The sequence below is a fragment of the Solanum tuberosum genome, unplaced genomic scaffold (genome assembly GCF_000226075.1).
Source record: "Solanum tuberosum cultivar DM 1-3 516 R44 unplaced genomic scaffold, SolTub_3.0 scf00395, whole genome shotgun sequence".
Classification (NCBI taxonomy): Eukaryota; Viridiplantae; Streptophyta; class Magnoliopsida; order Solanales; family Solanaceae; genus Solanum; species Solanum tuberosum.
In genome coordinates, this window is record NW_006239328.1 from 93,155 (window position 1) to 104,076 (window position 10,922).

A 10,922-nucleotide genomic window follows, 5' to 3' on the forward strand; every position below is an offset into this window, starting at 1 on the left:
TTTGAGTTGAACCCCTTTGAATCTTCAAGTTCTTCAAACCCTCTCAAACTTAGAACTCAAAATCTATGTTAAAATTATATATTAAAATCTAATAATAAGCCACAACTCTCAACAAGTATTTATAGTTTTCAAAAATCTATGCTGCAGCGGATCACTCGGCGCAGTTAGTCGAGATCGCCAATCAACTTGGAGATCCGCCCTTTGGTGTGTTTAATCATCATCTTGCTCTACCCTTCAGCATCGTCGTGCTTTGGATAATTTGGGCGACATAGTACTGCTTCGCGAAACTGCTCGATGATACGCCGACTGCTCTTTTTCACCACCGATTTGATCCATTCCTTCAGGACTCAGCACACTGGAACAAAAGGCGAGGATAAGACCTTTTGGCGACTCGCCGAATGGTTTCAGTGATTCTCAGATCTTTATTTTTCATTCTTTCAACTGCCTTTTTCCTTTTGCTAAGTAGTGTCCACGCTTTCCCTCAAACTCAAAATACCTGAAACTTAAGGGTTTTATTAGATATTGAGACAAAATATGCATTTGATGACACTAATTCTATCAAAATATAGCCCTAAATGAGTCCAATTTGAGGACTCATCACGTGTTGTACAATAATTGCTGGATTTTATGAAGTGGATTATTGAGTTCAGGCTTGTGAATAACTCCTAATGTTACTACATTTAATAAGATTATGTGTACACTTTTTAAGAAGGGGGACTTCCAAGAAAGTGAAAGGCTTCTTAACAAGATTCTGAAAAGAGAGGTGTTTCCAAATTTGATTACATCTAATCTCTTAATACAAGGTCTTTCTGTAAACGGCCAGCAACATGAAGCTGCTAGGATGTTGGAAGCTTTGAGGAAAGAAGGTTTAAATGCTCATGTAGTCACTTTTAACATTCTCATATGTGGTTTATGCAAACACTCAAAGGTTGCTGAAGCTGAGTCTTACTTGCATAAAATGGTGAACCGCGGGTTCGATCCCGATACGCTCACCTATAACACAATCATTGGTGCATATTGAAAATCGGGTATGATACAGAAAGCGGACATAATCCTTAATAATGCAATTTTAAAGGTTTTGTTCCTGATGTGTTTACTTTCTGCCCCTTTATTTACGGATTATCCCTGGATGGTGACTTCAAATGAGCCAAAATTTTATTTAATGAAGCCATAGGTAATTGTATGAAGTCTAATGTAATCCTCTATAATACCTTAATTAAGGAAATGTGTCATAAGGGACTTATCTTAAAAGCATTGAAATTGATTACTGAAATGCATGAGAAAAGTTGCAGACCTAATACATGGTCTTATAATATGATAATCAATGGGTTGTGCAACATGGATTCTGTATCTGATGCTAGTAATATCATGAATGATGTCGTGATCAAAAGGATCCTTCTTGATGTTTTTACCTTCAACACCTTGATTGATGGTTATTGTAAACAGTCAAAATTGGCTGATGCAATATAGATTCTAAATACAATGTGGGATCATGATGTTCTTCCGGATGTGATAACTTATAACACAATGTTAAATGGACTTTGCAAGCTTCAAACTTTTGATGATGTGATGGAAACCTTCAAAGTCATGGTGTAAAAAGGGTGTGTCCCAAATATAATCACATATAATATACTCATTGAGAGCCTCTGTAAATCTAGAAAGCTTATGAAAGCTTTAGAATTACTTGAGGATATTCAAAACAGGGTCCTATTGTTGATACAGTGAGTTTTGGCACTCTTATAAATGGGTTTTGTGAGAATGAGGATTTGAATGGAGCTTAGGAGTTATTCAAAAGAATGATAAGGCAATATAAATATTCTCATACTACTGTAACCTACAATATAATAATCAGTGTATTTGCTAAAAACCTGAAAATGGACATGGAAGAGATGCTCTTTCTTGAGATGAATGAATGTGGTTGTCCTCCTGACAACTACACATACCGTTGTATGATAGATGGATTCTGCAAGGTTGACAACGCTGAATTTGGATACAAGTTTTTGCTTGAAAACTTTTCGAAAGAATTTCTTCCATCAAAAGAAACAGTGGGACGAGTGATCAATTGCTTATGTGTGAAGAACAAGTTACTCGATGCAGTTGGTATCATTCATCGCATGGTGCAGAAGGGTGTTGTCCCTGATGTGGTTTACATAACTTTTGAAGCAGATAAAAAGGATGTGGCGGCTCCTAAGAGTGTTGTGGAAGACTTGCTGAAGAAGAATCATATCACCTATTATGCCTATGAACTTTTATATGATGGGATAAGAGACAAAAAGATTTTGAAGGAATTATCAATGAAGGTATGTACTATTTAAAGAATTATTTTTTTCTGAAATACTAGAGTACACATAAACACTGCAGACTAAAAATACTTTTTCCTGGATACATATGCTTGTATTAATAATGTACAAATATTTTAGGTCATGGTGGAACAAGTAAAGTTATTCAACTAGCTAACCAATTAGTAATGAATTGGTAACAGCTAACTGGTAAATGGACCGTTTACAAGTAAAATTTCAGCAGGTTAAGTTTTTTTTGGGTAAGATTGCTGGTTGTTTGGTAAATGAATATTCTTTTGATTCTCCTACTGTTTCTTTTTTCCTTTTGTGGTTAAAATATTAGTGAAGTGTGTTAGTGATTTCTAGAAGAAAAAAGTGACATCGATTTCAAAGATCTGATTAAATGGTTGTTATCGTTGAAAGTTGGATATATGAAAAATTAGGGGAATAAACTAATTTCGGAGATACTCTGTCAGGTGAAATGATTGTGTGTTTGACCTATTTCATCTGAAATTTGTTTTTTTTAATTATTTGGATAATATCTTCTCTGAGATATTTCTCTAGATTCTTTTTCCATAATGTCACAATATAACTTACGTAAATAGCTATCTAAACACATGTTAGTCTACTTACGTTCTTCCAGAAAACCTTGAGTTTAGTTTTACTTAAGTTCTTCCAAAACACCTTTAGAAATTTTTTTTGAAAGATTTTTGAAAACACACCTGACCTATTCTGCATGCAATAATGATTGAAAGATGGCGGATTAAGTGAATGAAAATTAATTTTTCCTATTATTTTGGCTTGAGAGAGTAAAATAGAAAATTGAGTTATTACTCTGGGCTGCAATGCATGAGAAAGAATGGCACATGCATTTTAAAATATGATGACCTTTTACATTGTTTTAATTTTAAATGCAAAGTAAGAATGCTCAAAGTGAAGAAGAATGGAAACACGGGTAGTGTTCAACTTTATAAGTGTATGGATAAATAAAACTATAATCTACTGGATTAAGATTCTGTATTATTCAGAAGATCAATGAAAGTTAATTCAATTATAAATTTGACATGTAAACAAACTTGGCGCAATGAGATACTATTTGCACTGATAAGAGGGCTTGCCCACAGCTAAGAAGTCTAGATATAGTTGTTTTAACTTTTTTTTGCTTCTTTATTTTGTACATAGAGAAAACTTACTAAAATATCTTGTTCATAAAAACATTCTACCTCCAGTCACTTGAGCATTGATGGGAATCAAACTAAGGTAACATTAAGCCACAATTTATGAGAAGGGAAATAATTAGCAATACATGATTGAAACTTTGTTGTTTCAAAGTCATGTCATAAGAGCAATGTAGTTGCGGCGTCATGAACAAGCCATTGGTGCAAAAACAGTGGCATAAATCAGTGACAGTAGCTGAAAATTAGGTTTACATATAAAAAATGGTTTTCTTAATGTTTTCTTAAAATTAGGTGGCGACTCTAAAACAAAAAAAAAACAATTTTCAAAATCAGAGTGACATCCATATTATGTTGTGAACTGTTTCGATTGGTTCGAAATAGAGTGCGACAACTTGACGACTTTGATGGGGAACTTACTTAGGTTTTAACCTTAGAAAACTCAATTTAGGAATAACATTGTGATTACTTGTTTATTTTTAGCTTATTATTTGCTTTATTGAAATGATATATTGCTTTGACTGAAAGGTCGCAAGTCAAATCCAAACTTGTGTTCCTTATTTATTTTTGAAACACTATATGTTACTGCTTTCCTCACATTGTCAATTGCACTTTCTATCGAGTCTTTGGCCATACAGAAACACACACTGAACACGCGATGTGTGTTCTGCACTCCTCCAAAACTCTTTTTGGATTCCTTAGTTTCAGAGTTGGTGCAATTAAGTTAGTGCGCCTTCTCGCAATTATTCAGTCTCACTCTCAATCATCTAGGAAAAAATCCTAATCTAGAAATAGGTCATGTTGCATAGCCTTAATCAAGACAATATAAGGCATTGTCGTTGAGTTTAGGAAACCACCCAAATGTCAATGAGTTTCTTCTTTAAAACTTGACGACATACATTTTTTGTGAAATTTGATATGAATGATCCAAATTAAAACACTTAATAGATTTGGAGCAAATAAACTTACCCTCTTTACCTTTCTTTCAGATGAACATCAACCAAAATTTGCCGGATATTCAAATGGTCGTTTCAGCTCCACACATCATATGGAATTGGTGGCAAAACATTCACAGGATACACGGGGCTGAGATTCTAGGGCACTTGGGAGCATTATTGTCACTTCTAGGGACACAATGCGACAAAGTCTTCGTTACTCAGCTAATGGGGTTTTGGGAACCGAGCATCGTAAATTTCAAGTTCTTGGATTTTGAGATCACTCCTACATTAGAGGAGTTCGGTAGTGTTATCGAACTATCGATTAGAGGGAGGCTGTCGATGATCCCATCAACCATCTGTACAAGTGATTTTCTAAGTCTCCTAGAGCTGCATATATTTCGGTGGTTGAGATATGTGGACGGCGGAAATGTCGAGCTAGACTATCTCTTTCAGAGGTTTGAGCATCTAGAAGGTTATGACAAATATCAGCATGAATTTGCATGTACCCGTGGAGCATGGGTACATCTGAGTCCAAGAGTATTCGTTATGGCTTTTTTGGGAATCATGATATTCCTGATAAGGTCCCATTCTGTCAACATCAATATATTGTCGATGGTTATAAGCATCTTTAACAATCCGCAAAGATTTTCTTTGGTGCCTATGATCCTCACTGAAGTTCTTCGTTCAATGACAGCCTACACGAGGGGGCACGACTTCTTCGGGGGATGCAATATGTTGCTATAGATTTGGGTGTGAACACTTAATTTTTGACGTGTTTAATTTACTCCTACAATATATAGTAATGTTTTTTCTTATATTTTGTTTTGTATTTTATATTTTGGTTTGTTTGTCTTTGTTTATATTGTTTTTTTTTTTATTAATTGGCCCAAATGACCCAATTTTGATTGAATTGAGCTAATTTAGACCCAATTCTGGTAGCCCAATCAATTTTAGACCCAGTCCAATAGCAATGGTCAAGATTAAATCTCAATCATTCATAACATTTTGATCCAAGGGCTCTTATGTGACTCTACCAAAAATACAAAACTCGAAAAATCACAATTAAGTTGTGGTGAAAAGATAAAAAATATTATGATTTGAAAAAAAAAATGAACGAAAAAGGAAGAAAAATAATAAAGAATAAAGAAATAATAAAAATGAAAAAGAAAAAAAAGGAACATAAAATAAAAAAATAAAGAGAAAATAAAATAAAAATTAAAAAAGAAGAAAAACGGAGAAAAATAAAAAGCAGAACTTTTTTTTAGGGAATATGTAATTAGTTTATTTTTATGAGGCATAAAATTAATTTTTCATAGTATATATGATGGTGAAATATGTGTAGTTAGCTTTTTCCTTGATTATATTGAAAAGAGCTCCCAAATAAATGAGTAAGGGCATGTTTGGAAGGACACTCTGGTAATTAAATTTGGTCTAATTGAGTGTAATTACACTGTCTGTCTTGTTTGGTTGGACAGGTAATTACTTGGTCAGCAGGTAATTAGTGTAATTGGCAGAGGGTAATTACACTCTACAATTCACGAGCAGCCTGCTGGAAATTACATGGTGTAATTACCAGTTGATTACTTTTTAATTTTATTTTTTTTATTTCTATTTTTATTTTTTTGTTTTAATTTTTTTTACTTTCTTATTTATTTTTAAGTTCTTTTTTATTTTTATTATTCTAAAAAATTGTAAAAGTTTATTTTATATTTTATATTATTATATTGCATTTTCTTCTTGTTCTCAACCTTCCTTTACGTGATTCTATGCAATTTTTTTATATTATCTATTTCTTTATGTCATGCTTATTTTCTCATTAACATAATTTTATTAGTATTCTAATTTTTTAAATTAAAATAGAATTTATTGTTAAGTAAGGTTATAGACTTACGTTTTCTTTTTTAAGAAAAAAATAAAAATAAATCATATTTATGCATGCTATGTTGAAATTTGTTATAAGAGTATTATGTTAAATTTTTTGTTTTGAAATTTATAACTTATGTTATATTTTCAATTTCATTTGTTTTAGTAACATTGAATTCACATTGCACGTCATTTTTTAATTAGACTTGATAGATTATAGTTTTGTCAAACATTTAATAATTTATGACATTTTATTTATATATTAGTCTTTTTATCAAACATGCATTTCACGATGTTCGTAAAAACTTCATACTTTTAGTTTTTACGATCAATTCAATTGAAAAATATTAATTTGAAAAGATATAAATCAATTATTTTTTCATAATATTAGTTAAAGAAAAGATGTTTATTAATTAATATACTTTCAAAAAAGAATATATATATTAAATATTTAATTTAATGTCATTTATAAAGTTTCTTATTTGTCTAGTATAAATTTTAAATAATTAATTTTTATTTTTAAAATTTAATATAATTTTATGATTGCAATTGTGCATCCAAACAGAACATGTGTAATTACACTGTGACATCCAAATAGGATATGTGTAATTACAGTGCAATTACACTGTGACATCCAAACAAGTCAGTGTAATTATTAGACAGTGTAATTACTACCCTAGTAATTACACCAATTCCAATTAACAAGTAACTTTCCAAACATACCCTAAATGTCCGGTTTGAGTAAAAACTCTAGTCACCTGCACTTTCTTTCGCCGCCAACATTTTTCGCCGGCGGACTCTTTTTCTGTTGTCACCGAACCAAACCCAGTCAACGACTCAGGTAATGCTATTCTACCATTTACATTTTTGTTATTTGTCCTTTCCCTGCCTATAGGGTTTCATGTTAGTGAAAAGAAGGTATAAAAGAGTTGAATTGGTTTACTGATTTTCATGGGAGTATTGATTTACTCAGAGACCTAAATTGAGCAGCATTTCACCTTTACTAATTTGGCATCAAGAAAATGAGTGTTGTTGTGCTTCCTAAACATGTTGCCGCTGTATTAAAATGTCAAAAGAACCAATTAAGGGCACTGGAAATATTCAATTCAGTGACAAAAGGAACATGGGTTTAGCCATAATTTGTTTACCTACAAATGTATTGTTGAAAAGCTTCGTTATTATGGAGAGTTCAAGGCAATGGAAGGTGTCATTGAAGAAGTCAGGAAGAGTATTGATAATAGGTTTATAGAAGGGGTGTACATTACTGCTATTAGAGGTTATGGAAAGAAGGGGAAAGTTCAACATGCGGTAGATGTGTTTGAGAAGATGGATTTTTTCAATTATGACCCATCTGTTCATTCGTTTAACAAAATCATGAATATATGGTTGAACATGGTTATTTTAAACAAGCCCATAAAGTTTATATGAAATTGCTGGAAAATGGTATTTCTCCTGATGTATATACCTTTACTATTAGGATAAAGTCATTTTGTAGGACAAACCGGCCTCGGGTTGCTTTAAGGCTTTTGAATAACATGTTTGATCAAGGATGTGAATTTAATGCAGTCGCATGCTGTACAGTAATTGCTGAATTTTATGAAGTGAATTATCGAGTTGAGGCTTGTGAATTGTTTGATGAAATGCTTAGGCTCAGAATAACTCCTAATGTTACTACATTTAATAAGCTTATATGTACACTTTGTAAGAAAGGGGACGTCCAAGGAAGTGAAAGGCTTCTTAACAAGATTCTGAAAAAGGGTGTTTCCAAATAATTTTGTTTACATGTAATCTCTTACTAAAAGGTCTTTATGTAAACGACCAACTACATGAAGCTGCTAGGATGTTGGAAAAGAAGGTTTAAATGCTGATGTAGTCACTTATAACTCTATCATATGTGGTTTATTTAAAAACTCAAAGGTTGCTGAAGCTGAGTCTTACTTGCATAAAATGGTGAACCGCGGATTCGATCCTGATGCGTTCACCTATAACACAATCATTGGTGCACATTGTAAATTGGGTATGATACAGAAAGCGGACAAAATTCTTAATAATGTAGTTTTCAAAGGTTTTGTTCCTGATGTGTTTACTTTCTGCTCCCTTATTTACGGATTATGCCAGGATGGTGACTTCAACAGAGCCAAGAGTTTATTTAATGAAGCCATAGGTAAAGGTATGGAGTCTAATATAATCCTCTATAACACCTTAATTAAGGGAATGTGTCAGCAGGGACTTATCTTAGAAGCATTGAAATTGATTACTGAAATGCCTCGGAAAAGTTGCAGGCCTAATACATGGACTTATAATGTGTTCATCAATGGGTTGTGCAAGATGGGCTTTGTATCTGATGCTAGTAATATCCTGAATGATGTTGTGACCAAAGGGATCCTTCCTGATATTTTTACCTTCAACACCTTGATTGATGGTTATTGCAAACTGTCAAAATTGGCTGATGCAATCGAGATTCTAAATAAATGGGTAACTTACATAAATATACTAAATTAAAAAAATATTTACCATTTATAGCAATAGCATTATTTTTTCATTTGATCACTTTTAATACATTTATAATACACTTTTAATACATATTACAAAGAACAATTTATTATTCACATATAATACAAGTTTTATTGATGTATAATACATTTTCACACATTTTAATACATTTGTAATATAATGTGTCAATTTCTTACCAAACAAACACAATATATTTAAATATATATATAACATATATTGCATATATAATTCATTTTAATACATATTGCAAATTTAACATAGTATTGTTATAAATGGTAATAAATAAAAAGTATCGCTAAAATCCGTAATTATTTATTAAAAGGCACCTATCCAAGTAATTTTTTCTAAATACAATGCGGAATCATGATGTTGTTCCAGATGTGATAACCTATAACACAATATTGAATGGACTTTGCAAGCTTAGAACTTCTGATGATGTGATGGAAACCTTCAAAGTCATGGTGGAAAAAAGGTGTGTCCCAAAAATAATCACATATAATATACTCATGGAGAGCCTCTGTAAATCTAGAAAGTTTATGAAAGCTTTAGAATTACTTGAGGATATTCAAAAGAAGGGATCTTATTCCTGATACAGTGAGTTGTGGCACTCGGATAAATGGGTTTTGTGCGAATGAGGATTTAGATGGAGCTTATGAGTTATTTAGAAGAATGAAAAGGCAATATAAATATTCTAGTACTACTGCAACATACAATATATATTAATTAGTGCATTTGCTAAAAAGCTGAAAATGGACATGGCAGAGAAGCTTTTTCTTGAGATGAATGAATGTGGTTGTCCTCCTGACAACTACACATACCATTGTATGATAGATGATTTTTGCAAGGTCGACAACACTGAATTTGGATAAAAGTTTTTGCTTGAAAATTTTTTGAAAAAATTTCTTTCATCAAATGAAACAGTGGGACGAGTGATCAATTACCTATGTGTGAAGAACATGCTACTCGATGCCGTTGGTATCATTCATCTCATGGTGCAGAAGGGTGTTGTCCTTGATGTGGTTTACATAACTTTTGAAGCAGATAAAAAGGATGTGGCGGCTCATAAGATCGTTGTGGAAGACTTGCTGAAGAAGAATCATATCACCTATTATGCCTATGAACTTTCATACGATGGGATAAGGGACAAAAAGATTTGGAAGAAATTATCAATGAAGGTTTGGCCTATTTAAAGAATTACCTTTTTCTCAAATACTAGAGTACACATAAACACTGCAAACTAACAAGACTTTTGCTTGGATACAAATATTTGTATTAATAATGTACAAATATTTTAGGCCATGGTGGAACAAGTAAAGTGATTCAACTAGCTATTCAATTAGTAATGAATTGGTAATAGCTAACTGGTAAATGAACCGTTTTACAAATTTCAACAGGTTAAGCCTTAAGGTGTTTTTTGGGTAAGATTGCTAGTTGTTTGGTAAATGAATATTCTTTCGATTTTCTTACTGTTTCTTTTTTCCTTTTGTGGTTAAAATGTTAGTGAAGCGTGTTTGTGATTTCTGGAAGAAAAAGGCGACACATTTGTTTTCAAAGACCTGATTAAATAGTTGTTATCGTTGAAAGTTGGATATATAAAAAATTAAGGGAAATAAACTAATCTCGGAGATAGTCTATCAGGTGAAATGATTGTGTGTTTGACCGATTTCAGCTGAAAATTGTTTTTAAAAAAAATTTATTTGGGTAATATCTTCTTTGAGATACTTCTCTAGATTCTTTTTCCAAAATGTCACAATATTACCTACAAAATAGCTATCTAAACACATGTTAGTCTACTTACGTTCTTCCAGAAATCCTTGAGTTTAGTCTTAAAATTTTCCAGAAGATTTTCGAAAACACACCTGACATATTCTGCATGCAACAATGATTGAAAGATGGAGGATTAAGTGAATGAAAATTAATTTTCCCTATTATTTTATCTTGAGGGAGGAAAATGGAAAATTGAGTTATTACTCTGGGCTGCAATGCATGAGAAAGAAGGACACATGCCTTTTGCAATCCAATGACCTTTTACATTGTTTTAATTTTAAATGCAAAGTAAGAATGCTCAAAGCTAAGAAAAATGGGAACACAGATAGTGTTCAACTTTATTCCCAGAGATCCAATCGCGCTCACCAACCTTCTGATAGATCACT

At 32.3% G+C, this 10,922-nt stretch overlaps 2 pseudogenes; both read left to right on the plus strand.

Moving 5' to 3' along the window:
* LOC102587232 (putative pentatricopeptide repeat-containing protein At1g74580) overlaps positions 1-5,136 on the plus strand; it is an 11,856-nt pseudogene extending 6,720 nt beyond the window's left edge.
* Positions 5,137-7,103: 1,967 nt separating this feature from the next.
* On the plus strand, positions 7,104-10,445 carry LOC102585681 (putative pentatricopeptide repeat-containing protein At1g74580; annotated as a pseudogene).
* Positions 10,446-10,922: the final 477 nt, after the last annotated feature.